The sequence below is a fragment of the Protopterus annectens genome, chromosome 3.part1 (assembly GCF_019279795.1).
Source record: "Protopterus annectens isolate FY-2018-M chromosome 3.part1, PAN1.0, whole genome shotgun sequence".
NCBI classification, from domain to species: Eukaryota; Metazoa; Chordata; order Ceratodontiformes; family Protopteridae; genus Protopterus; species Protopterus annectens.
This window is the reverse complement of record NC_056732.1, coordinates 657607392-657622711: the sequence shown is the minus strand read 5'-3', so window position 1 is coordinate 657622711 and position 15320 is coordinate 657607392.

The following is a 15320-nucleotide window of genomic DNA, read 5'->3' as shown; positions in this document are numbered from 1 at the left end:
TCATATAGATCCCTGAGAGCACCTTATAATAAGAAAAAAAAGTCACTACTATGCTCAATTATAATTAAGTTCATGTCTAATATAGAAAAAATACAAATATTAAAAACAGCATGGTTCTGCCCACATATTAAAATAGGTGAACATGTAGTCAGAGTTGACAATGATTGTTTCAGTATGGTAATGAGTAAAAGAAAATCCTGTTTACCACTGATCAAGAAACTTAAATTATATATATATATATTAAAGCCACTTTTGTATTTCCTGTAAAGATCAAATTATTCCTTTCTGAAGAAACCAAAATATTTAACATGCTGGTGGAGGCATCCACTTTTGTTAACAGCAATAAAATACTTAATACTGAAGATATTGAGTGGAACAGTATACCCTTGATGAGACAGAATGAGCTGCTTCTTATATTATAAGCAATAGAATTGGTAGCTATAAAGCTATATAAGTTAAGAATTTTATTTAATTTGTTCAACTTTGCTTAGTATGTACATTGCCGGGTTAACTGAATGTCATATCTAAGTAATATGCTAATCACAAGTGTTAAAGTGCTGGTGATTTTGTTTTTCTTGTTCCTGTTTAACACGTTCCTTCCATAGGTCATTTATAAAACAACTGATACTTAGAAAGCTTGAGAACAAAATAATGTTTCAATTCTTCAGAATGCTGGTTTCTTCCCACCTTGAGTTGTCCTGAAGAAAATCTAGGTCAAAGTTCATCACTGATGTCCGTGAAAAAAGAAAAGAGCTTTCATTTTTTCTCAAGTATATATATGTGAGAAATCTACTCAAAATAACACTTCTTTTCTTTTATTAGAAGTGAAGAAATGGTAAGATAAAAGCTATAGTGATGTTTAATACTGAGATGTTATAACATATAGTTTACTTACCGTTTACATGTTAATACCTTATGCTGTAGTGTTAACTCTAACTATGCATATTAACTGTACATATTAATTGAAAGAAGTAAAGTTAGATGTCTGTTACTGATCAGAAAAGCTTAAAAGAACTAAGAGGAATGAGAAACTCACAAAGGAAATTAGCATCTGCTGTGTGCTGTGAGGTGTCATTATCACATGCTGTAATCAAATTTTGATCTCAAGATGTGAAGCTTAGATCAGAACAACAGTTCACAATGGCTAAAAATACACATTCAAAGTAAACAAGTAAGAATTATATATATATATATAGAGAGAGAGAGAGAGTGAAGATTGATTTTAATACTAGAATTAATAAAAATAAACATCTTAGGAATAATATGCACAAGGAATGCAATATCTACTATGTAAGATTAATAAAAGAGCAGTATCAGTAAATTAAGAAATATGTACACATACTACAATATTTGATAGAGAGCTGATGATTAAATAGCTCTTTGATGGGTACGTTTAGAAATACAAAATATATAGAATAAGGTAGTATATTAGTGGGTAAATAAAACAGAAAAATATATTTAAATGAACTGCTAAGAAAGATGTCGATTGCATGTACCTTATATGACAAAAATGTGACTGTATAAGATCTCATGTAATTTACATAGAAAATTGTATTAAATATTTGAAAATAATCTAAAAGCTAAAATTTGAAGCTTGGTCATGTCAGCTTTGAAGCTTTTTGCATGTTGTAAGTTATTATATTCACTAAGACAACCTGAAATAACTCATTGCATAAGTCAAAGCTGAAACATGAGTATTTTATTGCTGAATCAGTACATCCATTTTGATAGAAATATAGAATATGTTCGAATCCAGGAAGGAAGAATGAGATATGAATTGAACACATTCTAACTTTTGAATACAATATAGACTGCATTTTTTAACATCATAGAAATAGCATGACATTCTCTTCGACCTTAGTAATGAACATATTTTTATGAAGTAGTTTAATAAGCTAAAGGATTTTTAAATATTTTGATATTTGCTTAAGAGTGCTACAGAGATTTCAGATATAGACACTTGTACATTGAAAACTAATTCGGAGCTTTTTGTTAGAGCTAGAAAATGTTTATGTCTTTTGGCATGATAAATATATATGTAAGTTGATTTTTCTTTTGTACAATATGATAAGAATACCTATCACCTGTAAATTTACAGATGTATTTATCTCTTCAGGTCCCACTCTGTTATACTTATTTATTTAGAGATCTAGTTATAATAATTTTGAATGAGCAAATAATTTAGGAATATTTAATAGGTAATTTATACCACTGTTGCATAAATATGTACATAATATACAGTTTGCTGGGTAATTTAATATTTGTGATTAAGAAAAGGGGATTATTAAACTTTCGTGTAATAATGGAGGAATATTTTCAATTGGTAAAACATATAACTAAATTAATAGCCTATTATTATTTTGAACTGTATATAGTATTATATTAATAATTTGTAAGTAACAGTAAATTTTGGCTAGTTTTTTGATAAATTTGTAGGTGTTGGTAAGAACAGCGATGGTATATTATTTGACTATTCGAAAGGCAAACTGGAAACTTTGGTATCCATGGTAAGTTGTGTTTTATTAGCAATATATACAGTTATATATGTAGACTTGTCTTTGTTTTATTATTTTTGAGATTTAGTAGTTTAATTTGTAGAAAGGAAGAAATCAAAAAAATTTGGAATGTTAAGATAGTGTCAGAGGAATGCATTAGAGTCTTAGATATAATTAAATGAATATGGTGGATAAATGTGTCATATTATCATTTAAAAGAAATCTTTTTTAAATACACAGTGTGGCTAGTTGTAATCTATTTTCTGTTAATATAAATGGATTAAATAATGACATCATTAATGAGATATCTAAAATTAAATAGAGGAGACATTGTATTCTTACAAGAGACTAATTTGACAGATAAAGATATACAATATTTAAATAACTTATGTTATGAAATGTTATCATCTACTTCTTTTAACAAAATGAGGAAAGGAACTGGTATACTTTAAAGAAAATCCACTGTAATACCTATGGTCATGGAGTCCATTAACGATCCCAAAGGAATGTATACATTTGTAATAATTAAATATAATAGCAAACTTTATACGCTATACATTTTTTACTGGTTCCCAGGAATAGCTGCAAGGATGGCTAAAAATCACTTAAGCTTACTACAAAGTCATTGGAAGAGTGGTTTAATATTAGCAGGGTATTTCAACTAGATATCTAGTATAGAAGATACAAGGGATCAGACAAAAGCTAAAATACTGGCATCAGTTAAAGCACTAAATAGATGGATTGGTAATGACAATTTAGTTGATTTACTAGCAAAAGCAAAATATAAGTCATTGTTCTTTATCAATTATTGTTATGGACATAGGATGCAAACTAGAATTAATATGATGTATGCCTCTATAGATTTACTTAATAAAGTGTATTATTTTAAAATGATTCTTTCCTTTATTGATCATAATGCACTAAGTATTAATATAGTAATGGATATAAGGAAATTTCAGATTATTTATAGAATTCCAGATATATGATGAAATTAAAAGAGTTTAAGAGTTAACTTAAGGAACAAACTGAGTTTTTTTATCTTTGAATGATAATAGTCAGGTTAGTAAGTCATATTATGGGACTCCTTAAACTGCATATTAAATATAGAATGGGAAGATGGGCTAGTAATAAAATGAAAGAGTGAAGTAAGGAGTTTTTATAAATGCAGGATGAAATACACAAAACAAGGTCTGAACAACAAAAGTAATTAGATAATACTAAAGTCATTAAAAATAAATGACAAAATATCAAACAGCTTAAATGCATATTTCCCCAGAGTCTCCATGCCTTGCATGGCATGCAAGATCGGTGCAGGAACACTAGCCTGCAATATGTCTGCAGTGAGATCCAGGAACAGCCTGCAGGGGCGTGCATGAGCGTTCCTGCACTAGTCCTGCATGGACTGAGCCCCTGTATGCAAATCATCCCATTTGCAGGAGAAAGCCATGCAAATGAGGTGATTTTGCGATCCAGGAAACTTGAAACCGGCTGTGCAGGACTAGTGCAATCTGCAGAAATGTACTCAGTTAGTAACCAAGTACATTTCTGCAAACTCCAAACTGTAGCTATGACAGCTCCAAATAAAGACCGCATATCTGTTAGTAAGCATGCCAATGGCCAAGTATAAGGCCATTAGCATTGCAAACAGGCAAAAAAAAAAAAAAAATCAACTTTTATTTTTTTTTTTTTAGCCTGATCTTGGCTGTTTAAGCATAGGGCAGCATCATGCAAATGGGATCTAGGGGAAAATAATAAAATAAACCTAAATTAAGCATTCAAATTAAGATCAGTATTCTGCCAAGCAAGTTAATGGTAGACAGAAGACAACATGGCCAGTGAGTAGTGGTTGCTAAGTGGGAGGCTCAGTGTGAGACAAGCAACTATGCATTGGCAGGCAATCCTATGCAAATGAGGGGAACGAAAGTGAATTCCAGTTTTCCCCAGCATGCTAGTCACGTCCCAACAGTGTAAGAGTATGAATAGCTTGCTGCAAGCCTAGGAGTTAGCTGACACCATGGGGTGGTGTCAGGCATTCTGTAAGTGGATTGGAGCCCTGTGGCTCGGGTTTGCTCCTAGCTTAGCACAGCTAAGCTAGGGGGTGTGTCTGAATCTGCCTAGCACTCTTTACATTGCTGAAGCAGGTGTGCACACCACGCACTAGGTTTTAAAGGAAGAAAAAAAAGTTAAACCAGGAGTAGCAGCACTGTGCACATTTGAGCACTCTGTTTGCATGACATGCCCCTGGGCTTAAATAGGAAGGCATTGGGAAGGGAAAACAGCAGTAGGAAGGTAATCAAGGTGAACTAACATAGCTGGCAGGTGAAATGTATCAGAATCAGACAATTACACAGGTAGCAGACCATCCCAGCCCAGAACACTACTATAAACTATGCAAACACCTATCCCTCTGTTTTTTCCCACACTCTACACCACCGGTGTATACAAGTGGGGAACTTTTAACAAACAATCCTACAAAATGAGAGTGGCTGCAGCAGGCAACATAGAACAACATGTGCAAGAGGCTGAGGGTGGTGAGGATGTGAATGCTGCCGATCAACCCCCAGTGAGGAGATGGAGAAGACTGTACAGACCTAGGGTAACCTACCAGGGGCTACATTAGCTGGAGATAGTGAAGTGCTATAGGGTGGACAGGGACCTCCTACAGAAAATTGTTAAGCTGTGCCAGCTACACCTGACACACCAAACTGACCAAGGGGAACCCATCCCAGTGGATACCAAGGTATGTGTAGGCCTAGGAATACTAGTCACAGGCACCTCCCAAAGCTCAACTGGGGATATCATGGGGATCTCACAGGCATCAGCATCGAGAGTATTCCACCAGTTCCTGGATGCCATGTCAGCACATGCTAGTGAGCATATATATTTTCTCAACACCCATGAGGTTTTGGCCAGCAATATGCATCTCTTCCACCAAATAGCAGAATGCCCTGAGGTAGTGAGTGCTATAGACTGCACACACATATGCATCAAAGAACCACCCAGTGATCAGTGTAGGCCCTACATCAACCACAGGGGCATCCCCTCCATCAACTGCCACGCCGTCTGTGATGCCCAGGGCATTATAATGAATGTGTGCGCTGGCTGCCCTGGAACCAATCAAGATTCCCACATTTGGCATCTGACGCAGCTGTACCAGAGATTTGCCTGCTGGTTACACACTGGAGCTGTGGCTGATGACACCCATCAGAAATGCACACACACCTGAACAAGAATGCCATAATAAGGCACACGCACAGACCAGACATATAATAGAGCATGTTTCTGGGATGCTCAAGTCACAGTTCCAGTGTCTGGGCACATCCGGTGGAGCCTTGCAGTACTCACCAGCTACATGTACTCAGATTGTTATGATATGTGCCATGCTACAAAATATAATCTTGCGGAAACAGCTGCAGCAGGAACAGCACAGGGCAGGGCCACACAGCTCCCCACCAATGCCAAGGCCTGCACAGGCACAGAGTGACTCGGAGGAGGAGCATCCTGAGCCTGCCCCAGTAGGCAGATGGAGGCATGCCCAGTATGCCGAGGCTGCGGCAAAGAGACAACACATAGCACATACACTGACACAGTAGGGACCAAGGGAATGACACCTCTCTCTGACTCGCACGTACAGTAATAGGGATGCCAAACATGACCCTACCTGTGCTCAACCATGTATTGGAGTGTAGTATGTGCATCTGACATAGGCAGCCCACCAGCACCATCCACAATTCTGGCACACCCACAAGGTAAGTCAATCAACCTACCAATTGCCAAATGGAATATAATGTGTTGTTACCTGTATCTATGGTATGGATGTGCACAAGCAAGGGAATTGGGTGGCTGAATGTAATGGCAGCAGAAAGTAGACACCCATAGTGACACCATGACATCTGTAACACATACTGGAGTCACCATAGTAGCCAGTACTACACAGGGTGACAAAACCCACTGCAGGAAATGTGCTGGGTGACATGTGTGTCCATATGACTCACAAATGCCAGTCAGGGTGGTTCACATACACAACAACAGTCTCAGCCAGCAGGACAGGTGCAGACAAACCCAAACACAGCCTGTGCTAAGGCTTCTGAACGATGGCTATGGATAACCACCCCCCAGGCCTACACAGACTACAGCAGGTCAAGCAGTGGGATGTTAGTTCTGAAGGGTAGGAAGTCAGATACTAATATGTAGAGCATCCAAAGCTAAGATCTGTAGTGTACTGGTATGTCTCTAGTCAGCATGATAGGTAAGAATACAGAATGAAACGGAGTACCTGACATACCAGTACAGTCATAGCAAATGTGTATAAGTGTCAGGTGTGTGTCCCCATTCTATGTAGTAATGTAATAACAGTCAGGTGGCCCCCTCAATTCTATGTAGAAATGTAGAAATAGTCAGGTGTTCTCCCCCCCATCCTATGCAGAAATGTAGTAACAGTCAATGCCGAATGATCAACGGAAACCCTGTAGAAACAGCATGCTACCTGTAGATGTACAACACAAAGGTCAGCACTGCAGTGCAAACTACCCGGACATGATCCACACATTAAATACAGATTGGCATACTGGGCATGCTCACACAGTTAGAGAAATGAAGGCAATGTCAGTCAACGACATACTGAAAGGTCATACTTAGCATGCTCGCACACTTAAACACATGAAGGCCATGTCTGCAAACACCAGTGGACCACACATATTTGGCAGTTGCAGATGTTAGTGCAGACACTCCTCCGTATGGACCACTCATGCCTTGCACACACAGTGGATGAGAATACAGACATATATGTAAGGACAATACACTATAATAAGCTAAAGGTAGATGCACATAGATGTGTGGAAGAGGGTGAATACAGGCCTGTCCCAACCAGCACACAGCCAAAGGGCCCCAACCACATGAGGGTCAGATGTCACTCACTGCAGATACTAGCCACCGGTATCTGTCAGCATTACAGAGTATGTGGTGCATGTGCTATCTGTGCAACATGACTGTACAAGGAAGTAGTCATCTAGCAGCTGTATACACATACCTCTGAAATATGACCCTGTGTGTGCCCTCATGTGGTGTGCCAACCTCTAGATGAATGGGTTATGGCCCATGCACACACACTGCCCTCCCCATAGCCCTACTATGACAAGCCTGCTGAGGTCATCCACTTTGAAATACACTGTTGGGAGAGTTGTAGCCCAGTAATCTCTGTGGTGCATCCCATAACTGTGTACTGCTGTAGTGTGATAAACTAGTTAGGTAGGAGTTTCATTCCCAGACATGGCAACCGTGTGTGTGTGTGTGTGTGTGTGTGTGTGTGTGTGTGTGTGTGTGTATGTGTGTGTGTGTATGTGTGTGTGTGCACGTGTGTGTGTGTGTCTGTCTGTGTAGAGAGCAATGCTTTTTAGGCTAGTCACACTCTCTACAATTGAAATGCTCTACTTTGATAAGGCTGCTGATGTCATCCACTTAGAAATACATCCCTGGGAAGGTTGTAGCCTAATAATCTCTGTAGCACATGCCATAACTGCGTACTAATGTAGTGTGATAAAATAGGTAGGAGTTCTAATCCCAGACTTGGCAAGTGTGTTTGTGTGTGTGTCTGTCTGACTGTGTAGAGAGAAATGCTTTTTAGGGTAGTCACACTCCATACAATTTGAATGCTCTCCTTTGGCAAGGCTACTGATGTAATCCACCTAGAAATACATCTCTGGGAAGGTAGTAGCCCATCAATCTCTGTAGCACGTCCTATAACTGTGTACTGCTGTAGTAAGATAGATTAGTTAGGTAGGAGTTCTAATCCCAGACATGGCAAGTGTATGTGTGTGTTTGTCTGTGTGCCTGTCTGTAGAAAACAATGTTTTTTAGGGTAGTCACACTCCATACATTTTGAATGCTCTGCTTGGCAAGGCTACTGATGTCATCCAATTAGAAATACACCTCTGAGAAGGTAGTAGCCCAGTAATCTCTGTAGCACATCTTATAACTGTGTACTTCTGTAATATGATAAATTAGTTAGGTAGGAGTTCTAATCCCAGGCATGGCAAGTGTGTGTGTGTGTCTGTGTTGAAAGCAATGCTTTTTAGAATAGTCACACAATATACAATTCAAATACTCTACTTTGGTAAGGCTGCCGATGTTATCCACCTAGAAATACACCTCTGGGAAGGATGTAGTCAATAATCTCTATAGCACGTGCCATAACTGCATACTGCTGTAGTGTGATATAGAACTCTGGTAGGGTTCTATTAACACCCATGGCAGTTCTGGATGTTATGATTGTGTTTCAATGTCTGTGTAGGGAGCAATGCATTTTAGGCTAGGCACACTCAGTACATTTCAAATACCCTACTTTGGCAATCCTGCTGATGTCATTCTCTGTGAAATACACCTTTGGGGAAGGAGTTCTACAGTAATCCCTGTGGAGCAACCTATAACAGCTTCATGCTGTAGTGTGATATAGACCTCTGTTAGGGGTTCTATACCCAAACATGTCAGTTGTGGATGTTTTGTGCGTGTTTCAATGTCTATGTACAGAACAATGCATATTAACCTAGCCACACTTACTACAATTCAAATGCCCTACTTTGGAAATACTGCTGATGTCATCCAATATGAAATATACCTTTGGGGAAGGAGTTCTCCAGTAATCCCTGTGGTGCATCTTATAGCAGCTTCATGCTGTAGTGTCATATAGACCTCTATTAGGGGTTCTATACCCACTCATGTTGGTTGTGGATGTTTTGTTTGTGTTTCAATGTCTGTGTAGGCAGCAGTGAATTTTATCCTAGCCACACTCACTACAATTCGAATGCCTTACTTTGGCAGTCCTGCTGATGTCATTCAATGTGAAATACAGCTTTGGGGAAGGAGTTCTCCAGTAATCCCCATGGTGCATCCTCTAACAGCTTCATTATATACTGTGATATAGACTTCTGTTAGGGGTTCTATACCCACATATGTTGGTTGTGGATGTTTTGTGTGTGTTTCAATGTATGTGTATGGAGCAATGCATTTTAGGCTAGCCACACTCACTACAAATTGAATGCCCTCCTTTGGCAATCCTGCTGATGTCGTCCAACGTGATATACACCTTTGGGGAAGGAATACTCCAGTAATCTCCATGGCATGTGCTATAACTGCATACTGCTGTAGTGTAATAAACTAGTTAGATAGGAGTTCTAATCCCAGACATGACAGGTGTGTGTGTGTGTGTGTGTGTGTGTGTGTGTGTGTGTGTGTGTGTGTGTGTGTGTGTGTGTGTGTGTGTTTGTGTGTGCATGTGTATGCATTTGTAACTCGTATCCTATGTGGAGATTGATGCGATTGCGTAACAACCATGCCCAATGTGGAGCAGGTTTTGCAAATTTCTTATATAGTGGCCCTAGTATATATCACAACGTCCACCATACAGGGATAACAGATATGAAATAGCCGAGAGGATCCATACCCATACATATGATATTAAGGGCAGGCAAACGAAGTTAGCAACCCTAGTATTAGCCAGAGAACATTCTCAACCCATGTCTCATAAACACACACACTTGCCTATGCAACAGCCGCTATGTTGGTAGTACACTGCATATTGCCCAATGATAGTAACTATGGAGTGATTGCAGTGGCCTACAGAAGGCATGGCACCTTGTCCATCTGTCCAATAGGAACATCCTTGCAGACAGTGCCCCTTCCTCATGTTCCACACTGGGCATCTGCAACACCTGTGGTGCCATCAAATGTGACCCACAAAGGACATACCATGCCTGAAAACATGCCTTGTATGGACAGATGCCACTGACACCAGGAAATGCCATTAGCATGCTATTAATGTAGGTGCAGGGTAAACCTGCTGTCCATTACCAGTTCCCACCACATGAGGCCAGGACTGGCACATCTGATGATAATCTGTGTACACAGCATGGGCCAGACACCCCAGGTACAGTTCCACATGTCACTGTACATGTATGTGGGAGGTGTGCACATCACAGATACCGTCCATGTCATGGACAAAGGAACGCACATATGGCAAGCAATGCACAGCATTGGCCACACACAATATTCACCCACATGACTAGATGGTGAATACAATACCCACCTGTGTGTGCAATTCCAGATAGTACAGCCCTGAGCCACAATGCAGACCATTGTCATGTTGCCTGATGCCAAGGTATACCCATCACCTAGCCTTGTATAGCCGTTTGGCACAGTTGACCACTACACAACCGGGAAGCAATGCTCCCATGCATGTCAGTACTGGCACCGTGTATGTGTGTGTGTGTGTGTGTGTGTGTGTGTGTGTGTGTGTGTGTTTTGTATGATGCATATGCTCACATTCACATTCACTACAACCCCCACTGGCATACTGAAGCATGCTGTCTAATGTCAGACTCCTCCCCATACCCTTTGCCCATATAACATCCCTGTGACCCATGTGGTGCATGTGATACCTGAACAGTAATGTGTTGTGGCAATCTCACTAGTCATGAGTAGTATGCCTGGCCCTGCCAAGTGTGTCAATGCATGTGTCCCTGTGAGAATGTACACATAGGATGTGCATACATATATATAGCTATATAGACATATACCTATATATACATATACGTATATCTATATATACACATATGTATATATACATATACGCATATCTATATATATATATATATATATATATACACATATGTATATATACATATATGTATACATAGATATATATATATATATAATATATATATATATATATATATATATATATATATATATATATATATACATATGTACATACAAAGAGATTGACAGTAGTAGGTATATCAGAATAGGTATGTATGCACATATACTTATAGATATCTACATATATACCAACAGAACTAAGCATATATGTACACAAAGGATGTGCATACATATATAGCTATATACAAATATACCTATATATACATATACGTATATCTATATATACACATATGTATATATACATAAACGTATATCTATATATACACATATGTATATATACATATATGTATATATATATATATATATATATATATATATATATATATATATATATATATATACATATATACATATACATATGTACATACAAAGAGATGTACACATGGCCATATATATGTAGCACTATGCAGATGTGTATAAAGACATATGTATGAGTATACATCTGTATGTACATGTAGACATATATAGACCTATTATATGTATACTACCATATTCCTGTCATGAGTAAACGTCACAGTTGTGTATACCCTCCCACATGTATCTCATTGTATGTATCTGCTATGTGCACATTATGATTAAACAACATATGTGACGCAACAGTCATATTAATAACAAGGATTACACAATTTAGGAACTACAGGCAAATGTTCACTACTACTCAATATGTGTATAGACAGCTATATTGGTAAAACAACAGCAGTCTTCACAGTGGTCATGGCGTAGTGGTTAGATGCTGTGACTAGTGTAAACGGTCCTGAGATCAAGACCTACAAGGGCTGTTCATTTTTTTGCTGGGCATTACAAGGGCTGTCGGATACAGAGTGGTTAAGGCAGTTTTGAGTAGCTTTAAGCTGGTTTGCGTGTGTTTGCATGAAGCTAAGCAGTGCTAAGCTATGGGTAAATGTACGGGCACTTAGTGTAGGCAGTGCTTACCAGTGTGCAAATCAGCTTAACTGTTATATTGCAGCAATTTTGATACTTGCTATGCATAGCTTAGCCCTGGTAACCAGGACACACAACCCAGTCTGATAACCTGTAATAAGTGTATATAATACCATGTACAATACATGCACCTATGTGCTGTCATTAAAGTAGCAAGGGGTTTGAGTGTTATGCATGGGACACAGACATATATGAGGCCTGTACTGCACTGTTATCCATGTGAATGTGTTACAAACAGGTGTAGTAGCCTAGGGTACATGCTGTCACACGGGCATTTAATGTATCATGGCAGTACTACTGTTGAAAGTGCTAACCCAGGCAAGAGCAGAGTACTTAATGTAGTACTGACAACAGGCACACCTGCAAGAATGGCTGGGTACTGAGGCCTCCCTGTTGTATCCATGGTGTGTGAGCTGTGTCACAGTATATACCACTTACTGGTCTGTCAACGCACTCATGCTACTGCATAGCTACCTGCCAAGCTGATAACTGTCAGTCCCTGTACAGATATTCAGATGACCGGCATCCAGCTGGGATATGTACAGGCAACCTATGCTTGTTTGACACCCTACTATGCATGTGGCATGTGCATGAGATGCATATCCCTGTAGTACCTGTGTTGGGGTATACGATGGGTTTTATCGTAGTCACGGCCAATGTGTGATGGTGGGTATGGCAGAGTGTCATCATGGGTTTCAGGGAGTACAATATCCAGTGGGGGATGTGGGTGCTGTGTACACTGTTATTACACCAAGGTACAACAGATATATGTCCCATGTACCACGTTATGGTTATCACTGTCACCATCAGTCATACAGGTAACTGTTACCACAATCCAAGCCAGTTATGCATGTGATGTGTGCAGCCTACCTGTAACACATTGGAGACATGGTCATGTTAGTTAGCAGTGATAGGCTCTGGTATCTTAGATGTGTGTCTGGCTGTTATGTGTCTGTAAATGTGTTTATGACGGTATGTCACACTACGTATCATCCAAATACACCCATTACATCCCCCATTAGCATACTGTACATGTCAGGGGATGTTCTGCATGTACTATGTAACCTGGGACACACCTCACCCTAAACGCTTTGTGATGTGTGCAATGTAAGCAACACATGTCAGTATCATGACATAGCTAGGTAGGGGTCAAGTCCCAGAGTTGCCAAGTAACAGTGTGCATGTATGTGGATGGGTCTATATCAGGTTTTAGGGTATACATGCCTCAGCGGGCCACCTGTCCATGTGACACAGGCAATAATCAGTTTAGTAACCTGTGAAATGTGTTTGACTGTACCCCAGATATGTCACAGCCATGGTGTCAGCACAGTGACATACCCCATTATGGAATATGACTGCAGACCATCCTCGTGTTGACACATGTACACCCACAACACAACTGGTTAACATTATAGGGACTACAATCAACCAGTGTTACTAACAGCTATAATGCATCATTGCTGGACGGCTACACTTCCTGCCAAATTTGCCTCACACTCTACTCCCTACAACATGTTATACTGCAGTACTGTGGTACACTGTTGTACAGTCACCATGTGCATCAGAACCATATCAGCCTGTCCCTGCATTGATGGTATGGATGATAGGGATGTGGCACAGGTATCATCATATGCACAGGGCATCCTAGTGCTGACATGTACACCTACAACAAAATGGATAACATTATACAGACCACAACCATCCAGTGTTACTAACAGCTATAAAGCATCATTGCTGGATGGCTACACCTCCTGCCAAATATGCCTCACACTCTACTCCCTGCAACACATTACACTGCAGTACTGTGGCACACTGTTGTACAGTCACCATGTGCATCAGAACCATATCAGCTTGTCCCTGCATTGATGGTATGGATGACAAGGATGGGGCACAGGTATCATCATATGCACAGGTTGTGGTGTTGGTTTGCCAGAGGCCGATGATGGGCCATACATTTGACACCATGTGTGTGAGTGAGGGGTTTACTGCGGGTAGCTGGGTGAGGTGACGTGGTGTAAGTATGGGGTTGCGCTAGGTGTGTTTGCATAGTGTGTGGGTATGCATGCGCACAGTTCTGCCATGTGGCTGCCCTACACAGGTGTTTATGGACAGCTGCAGATCATACCTGGCAGGGTGTGCAGTTCACTGCCTCCGGCCATGGACACATGGATTGTACCTGCCAGGGTTCTGCGGGCACGTCCATGTACAGGCCTCGATGGGCTACTCTCACCTGCTGATGACATTTGTTTGCTGGTACCATGCCCCTCTTGGGACTGGCCAGGACAATGTGCAAGTGGCTTGCTGTGATGTGGTGTGGACAGCACACTCCCTGCACTGCTGGGCAGCTACTGACACTACGGGAGCCCCTCGGTGTCCTGGCATGTCCACATTGACTACTAGCTGTTGTGTTGCTGGCCTACGTCCATGCAGCCATCACTGCACTTCCATCACATGTTCAAACACAGACAGACCATGGTCGATGAGGGCCATCATCTCACCAGACCGTCTATCCATGAACTCAGTTAATCAACGGATGGCACCAGACAGTTCAGTATCATGTGACAACTGTAATACATGGCCACACATACAAACACACACATGCACACATGCATCTTACATGCATCTACCTCCCTCCGCTTCACCAGAGTGACCCTGCAGGCAAACTAACTAAAAACCAGGATGCACACCCACACACACACACACACACACACACACACACACACACACACACACACACACACACACACACACACACACACACACACACAGGTGAGGTTGCACAATGATAGTACACACAGTCCTCCTATTACCCATCTGCCAACATGCAGAACAGATGGTACAGAACAGCATGCAGTTCAGCTATAGTCAATCCATGATAGCAACAGTACACATGTGTGTGATGCATGTGCTTTGTCACTAGGTGATGCCCCTTCCCCTAGATACCATTGCACTCATGTGCACAGTATTGTTGTGCACCTGCTCTGCACCCTGCCATGTATTATGCACCAAAACTCACAGGTGTACAACCCACTGCAGAATGTGTAGTACTGTGTCAGTTATGTCCACTTTACTTCCCACAGCCTCTATGTTTTTCAGCAACACATACCTGGGATGCTATGTGGACAGTTGTCATAGGTGAATGCCTGATGCCTGATTTATAGCTGTCAACAT